Below are 7,668 nucleotides of genomic sequence, written 5' to 3'. Positions count from 1 at the left end.
AGGATTCGAACCCAGGACTTCAGATTGACATACGTTCGTTCTAACAGACTGAGCTCCCTGGTACAATTGGGTTACAGTTATATCAAAACAAAAGTTAAGGGGAGATAACTGTATATTGGAAAAAGAACAATGCTGTGCGAACCTAAAAGGGATTGCTGATAAAATAGGAGATTATTTTATACAGACGATGTGATGGACAGAATAATAATCAACACATGTATGCACATATGTTTTACTTACATAATATGTTAACATGTATCATATAGTAATGGGTAATCTCATTCTATTCTTAATACTAGAGGACAAAATATAGGTCGTACAATGTAACAACTAACATCTTTTATTTGCCTCATTTCTTCTTTTCTCACATACTGAGTTAAATAATCCAACACTGAGAAGTGTGTTATCTAGTTTAATCCCATTTGAATAATAATAATATGTTTTGTATGTGATTTTATAATATTGTTTTACGTTATCTGAAATAAAATTTCATATTCAACATGAAGCAACCGAACTTGTCATTTATTTTTACTTTACTTTTAATAAAGTTATACTTTTACTTCAAACATTTTATAAAATAGCTACTTTAGTTAATGTTTTTCAAAAGGTATGCCAAATTACTATCATACTACTACTAATAATATACAACATTTATATAGCGCCCTATATAATTTGTAAAATTACTCTAGAGCGCTTTACAACATATGGATAATAGTAATGGTTATAATTGTGAAAACAAAAAACAAAGGCTTACAATCACTTTTATACATTTAAGTAAGCAATGTGCACATAATTGAACAAATAAAAGGGTGGTATTTACATGACGTCTATACAAAGATTCTTAAATGAAGACGTGAAGAGGTGAGTTTTGATGTCCCTCTTGAACTTGGCCATGGTATTTGACTTTCTAATAGCAGATGGTAAGCTACTCCACAACGTAGCCGAAACCCTCCCAAAGCATTTGTTTCCGTAGGTCACAGTTCGAGATTTTGGGACACACGACAAAGATTCTGACTCCGACCGCAGTGATCGTGACGGTTGATACAGGGTAACGAGCTCTTGTAGGTACTGAGGAGCTGCTCCATTCAGTGCCTTGTATGTGTACACCAGAATTTCGTACATGTAACCAGTGCAACGAATAAAGCGCAGGTGTGATGTGCTCTCTATTTCGAGTAAAGTACGAGTAACTAGCCGTGCTGCAGTGTTCTGGACCCTCTACAGACGACTAGTTAGTTTGTCATAATAATGTAACATAACGCCGAATCTAAAATGGTAAGGGATTTCGGGAACAATGCAGAGCTGTTGTGTCACCACTTATCATGAGGATGCAATATCGATAACACATATGTAAGTTATTCTTAATCACTATCATTGACAGAGATGACCCTGGTTCTCTTATACTTTCTGCCAATCGCTTTGCCTAACGTTAGAGTTGGATACGCTGACACTGTGTTTCATTTGACATGACTTTCCTTCTATCAAACAGTTAGAAATGCTGACCTGCATAATCTGCTGATACCCTTGAAACGAACGTTAACTGTGGAATTAAACATTGAGTTTCCACCAGAGAATAGTTACCTCACGATAGGTAACAGATCTGATTAGTCTGGACAGTATAATGGGCTGATAAATCAGCGGGTTTTTCTCGCGGCCTGCGTATCGTTAAGCTAACCAGGCTGTGATCAGATGAGCCACTTGGAATTTTTCTCATTTTGGTTTGTAATCAGTGTTTGATTGGTCAAATCGGCAAAAGTGATATTTTTCACTAGTGTTAAAAACACATTATTTGATTTCTGTGAAATTCTTTTTTATCCAAATGTATGCTTTTCAGATAAATTATCCGTTCTAGTATTATTTCTTGCCCATGAAAGACAGAAATTGGCCCTTGAAAAGATAAACCTGTCTTCACGAGGGAAAGATAGCCTACACGCGATATAACGTCACGACGCTATGACGTCAAACCAACGGAAATTAACTGATGAATGGAATTATTTCCGCCAAATGACGTCAGCGTTTGAAATTGTTCCGTTGTTTTGACTGTTAAATTTTCATGAGTTTTGTACTTATTATAAGACATATAAACTGATATATTACCCTTGTGCCTTGTGCTTCAAATGGATTTCTGATTTTTTGTTCTGGGTTCACCACCTCTATAGAATGAACATAAATCTATTCATGCGCGTCATGGAATAAACGCTTCCATTCGACTATTATAATCAGCATTTCCATTGCAAGTTATTATTTGAAGACGACATGAAGAAATTACATTTATGGGGTTGTGAAAGCAATGGATAGATGTCTTTTTCCTCCCGCCTCAAATAACGTGAGATTACTTAAAGAAGGAAATATTCAGGTAACTTAAGTGAAAAAATATGAACTTCATTTATTTTACAACAATTATGAAACAAGTTATTTCAACTTATATAAATCACTTTTGTTGGCCCGGATGTTAGCGCACGGAGAATCTATATGTGGGAGGAAACCAGAATAACCGGAGAAAACCCACGTGGTCGGGCAGTTGATCCCATACCTTTTCACGTCCCAACAGGGAATCGAAGCACGGCCGTCTTGGTGAAAGGCAAGTGCGTTATCCACTGCGCCACCCGACCACCCTTAACTTAAGTATGTTCCAGGAATACCGTACGACCGATGAGACAAGCACATTAATACTGCAAATAGTATGATATTTTTATATCCGTGATAACAAAAGTTTTAGAACGTACAAATAAATACGTTTTGTATTTCTTGTAATATTCCATCCATATTCATAATTCAGTTAAAGTGGGTGTCATGCGATATGGTTAAGAACAAAATAATTTTTTGTCATCCTGGTAAAATACCATCTTCTCGTTACCAATTCGGTTAGGGAGAATTTCTCTTTAGGTTATTCGGAAGCGTCAGACTATTGCACCAGAAGTCTCGGGTTCGAACCCTAACGAAGGCACTGAAACAAATAATGCCTTTATGATGTTTCAATTCTTATATGGAAAAAAACTATTAATAATCTACTTGCTTTTTTCTTAAATCATTTTTGTTTTGGTGCTGTAAATGATTATTTATTCTGAGCAAGCCATTCTAATTCTGATATTAGGCTAATAAAACTCATTTTTTGAATTTTCAAACAGAACGAAGTTAGTAACTATCCAATTTTAAATCCGTAACTACAATTTAGTTATTTGAATAAAATTGTCCTTTAAACTTCCCCATTTAGATAACATTATTTATTATGATCTTTCTTTTCTGAGGTCCCATATGGCCGTGAGAGCAATAAAATATTGCATCAGAAGTAGTGTGCATACAATGTTGTAAACCCTTTAACGTCTCTGTTGCTTTGCCTATCAAACGAACGATCACGTGAAAACATTGACAGTTTTCCTGTGTGTCTAGGTGTACCATAAGTGTGAAGAATTATAAAAAAGAATCTCCATGTGTGTACTCTAGTAAGATTCCAGAGGACGGCATCTGCTTCCAAAAGGTAAGTCGTCATTTCTCTAAGCTTTTAATAAATAGGCATTTCACTCATTTTGAAACTGTCAGCGTGTACAATATTTTCGAATGACAATGAAACAGTTCACCAATAATATCAATGCTTTTTAATTATAAATAACAATCTATATAAGCGATTAATTGCAAAAAAAGATCCAATCATCACTATAATGTTTTGTTTTGTTTTACTTTGTTTAACGTCCTATTAACAGCTAAGATCATTTAAGGACGTGCTTTCATGTGTGCTGTGTATGCGTGCATGTGTGCTGAAGGAAGGGTATATTGATGTGATTTCTTCCTTGTGATAGCGCCGATTTAATGTCGACTTTGCTACAATGTATCTCACTTAAATACCATGCCGAAGACACCCAGCACAACATTCCGCCAGAACACATTATACTGACAACGGGTGAACAATTTGTTGTCATTATTCTAAATGTTGAACGCAAGCAGAGAATAACAATTACCAATTTTAAGGACTTCCCGGCCAGGGAACAAATCCCATTGTCTCCTCACTTCGGCGATTATTTAGCATGAAATAAAAGGTAGTTAGAAGTAGAAGTAGAGAGAAATATGTAAACATCCCAAATATTTAATGGGTGTAGTAGATTTATTTTGGTCGCGTTTGTATACCAAAATAGAGGGCACAAAAGCAAATACCAAATTCTACTTGAGGTTCCCACATAAGTCATCTCGTACAATACTTTCAGAGGGTGATATCAGTTTTTTTTTTATTCCTATGAACCTCGTTAGTACGGTAAATTAGCCTAATAGGGGTGTATGCGATCAGTCGTATTTCCATCATCAATTAAACATGCTCAAATGTAAGAAAGTAAATATTTAATATCAAGTTATTGTAAGTGGCGTTATGGTTAGAAACTAGTTGAGGTAAACAATGCCTGTTATTTGACTTAAAAAACGGCATTTTACAAAATGTCAGCATGTGGCGGTACTCTTCACAGACGTTCAAGGTAAAAGATTATGAAAATATATTGATTAAAGTGTTATGTTTGCTGATCATGTTTTCTAATTGACTAATGAGAGTTGAATAATCATGAAAATCAACCAGTTTGTGGACATTTTTCTCCCACAACGTTCTGATATTATACCTAGAAAATCACATGTTTATCTTGGAAATATATTATTCGTTTTTTCGATCAGAGAAACAATCGCCATGAACTATGACGTTATAATGGAAGATGACGTAGCAAAGCATTGTCACTTGACGTCATAATTAGAAGATTGATTCATGTTTATCTTGGAAATATATTATTCGTGTTTTCGATCAGAGAAACAATCGCCATGAACTATGACGTTACAATGGAAGATGACGTAGCAAAGCATTCTCACTTGACGTCATAATTAGAAGATTGACCAATGAAATAACGTCAAGGGTGATACTCAGTAGTCGGTAACCAAAAATGTTAACCAACTCCTAGCAGGTTTATCCAATGAGTCGGAAGTAAGAAACCTCAAGTGGGTGTGAGAGAATATCATTAAACGTTGGCTTAAATGCTGTTTAAATGGCGGTTATTCAATCAAAAGAACGTATTAACGCAATCATTATTTCATGAAATTTTTAACATATTCAAAAAACCGAGTTTGCCTTTGAAATGATGGTCCCACCAAAATTTCGGAATTTTAATAATGGTTTTATTACATTATTTTAACTGCTTTGAAATCATTATGCCATACAAAAGCCCACACTATTTTGTCTTAATCTACAATGACCACCCTGACACTTTTATGGGGACATGTTGCACCGTCGCTCGCTCTGTAAACATTTGTTTGTATTAGCATTTACCGTGGAACTGGTTTAAATTCTATTTACATAACAGGATTTTACTGAGTAAATTTAATGTATTTTTATGACTTGCTTGAAAAATAAGGAAATAAAAGATCCATAACTTAACAGTTTTTATGACTAAATCAAGGTTTTATCCCAGCATATTTAGTGGGTTGGAGAGGGCCTAGTGGTCGAGGAACTGGTGCCTTGGCCCTTTGATATTGATCAATAGACCAATATCCAGGACGGGGGTATCCTAACAAAATGACCGATAAATATCAAAGGCGAATGCTATTTTGAAAATTAATTATGATTGTGTACAGTGTATAAAGTTACTGTTATTTTGATACTTAACATGTCATATTGGTATACATGAAGTAAGTGTAGTGATACTTTTAATTAGAAAAACATGTAAAATTTTCACAAAGTTTAAAATATAACTAACACTGTCAACTTGCCTATATATAGTTACAATGGTAGTCTATATTTTAAACTTCTTTAAAAACTTCCTATATATGTATTCTGTCTAAAGAATCATTTAATGTAATAATGGGTATACTGGAATCAGCTTGTCTATCCGTCTATCTGTCAACTCATTCTAAAGTAGTGGACCAATTTCAACGAAAGTTTCAAGATATGAAGGTGTGCATCAGGTATTATTTTTCGATTCCAGCAAAACTGGGTAATCTAGGCTAACAAGATTTGGTATGAAAGTATGTTTTAGCATGGGGTGGGAGTACAAGAAGTGTGTCAGTGACAGATATACATAAATAATTACTGGTGGGAGACTATGGATTAATTTGCAATGCTTAGCCTTAGTTAGCCTTTAGCTTACAGTTCTGGTTTATATAAGAGCGGGGGTATTAGTTAGTCTTTGGCTTACTGTTCTAGTTATTATTTGTTTTGCCTTTTGCCCTTTCATTAAACAAAATATGAAGGGGTATTACACTATTTTATATCGTTAACTCTAAACAAATAAAGCAAGGAAAGATATCCTTGTCTGACTCCCCATACCAATTTTTTTTTATTTCAGCACATTTAATTTTTGTGACCTTGAACGAAGGTCAAGGTCATCAACGTTTAGAAGCTTAAATCCATTCACATGAACAATGTACTTGCCAAATATCAAGACCCAATGGCTTTGGTCATGAAGAAAAAAACAAGTAAAAGAAAAAGTGGAAAGAATGCTCTGTTTTTCTTTTTTCGATTCAAAAGTGCTATATGACAAATTTACCGGTTGTAATTGTTTTTGAAACTTCTGATGTTGGAAGATATTATTTGGTAGCCAACTTTTAATCAAGTATGAAATATAGATTAGTTTTAGAACTATTTAAATAAACATGTCAAAAATGGAAATTTTCCCATTAGTAATACAATTTTACATTCTTTTCTGCTCTAATCTTCAATAAAAAGAACAGTTCTTTCTTGAAATAATGTAATATTCGGTATCGAAATAACAGTTAGAATATGTTGCACACGATGATGGTATAATTTTATAGTAATTATGTCATTAAAACGCTCTATGAGGAATTGGATTACCACACCTTTAACACCCACACAGGTGTAAGTCAATGATGTCCCATTTATCATCAAATGACTTCTGAAACTAACTGTTCCTGATTTAAGCTTCCTATAGCCATACCCTTTTGGATTTATCTTGTTTCGAAATTCCAAGCGAGGACCGACGCTAATGTTAAATCTCCATAGGCGTTGACCCTACCTTTTCATAATATGACTGTATGCATGCTTTTCATGTAATTTAAGTTAATTCGATACTTGAAAAACTATAACTTAGGTAAAGGGCTCAGATTGGCCCAAATATGACTGTAAGCCTGATTTACAGTTGTTCTAAGGTAGTTTGATGTGTAACAAACCATAACTTAGGTTATGGGTTGATATTGAAAAAGGAAAACATATTTGGAAAGGCTTCATAATCCCCTTTATCACTGCTTTAAAACCCTATCTAAATTGGTTTTCAAGACAAACGAGTTTCCCTTCGTCCTAAGATATTTCCATTTCGCCGAAGACATGTTACATTATGAGGACTTTATAACAAGATTCGTTCACTGTTATTTATAAGGACGTTATAACAAGGTTTGTTCACCGTGTTTATAATGACGTTATAAAAAGGTTTGTTCAATGTGTTAATAAAGACGATATAACAAGTTTGTTCACTGGGTTCACTAGGAGGTTATAGCAAGGTTCGTTCACTGTGTTAATAAGGACGTTATACCAAGGTTTGCTCACTTTCTTCTTAAGATCGTTATAGCATGGTTTGTTCACTGTGTTAATAAGGATGTTAAAACAAGGTTTGTTCACTGTGTTGATCGGGACGGTATAACAAGGTTTGTTCACTGTGTTCATAAGGAAGGTATAATAAGGTCTGTTCACTGTGT

The sequence above is a fragment of the Mizuhopecten yessoensis genome, unplaced genomic scaffold, assembly GCF_002113885.1.
Source record: "Mizuhopecten yessoensis strain PY_sf001 unplaced genomic scaffold, ASM211388v2 scaffold4025, whole genome shotgun sequence".
Lineage (NCBI taxonomy): Eukaryota > Metazoa > Mollusca > Bivalvia > Pectinida > Pectinidae > Mizuhopecten > Mizuhopecten yessoensis.
The sequence above is the reverse complement of the archived record's forward strand: the minus strand, read 5'-3'. Positions refer to the sequence as shown.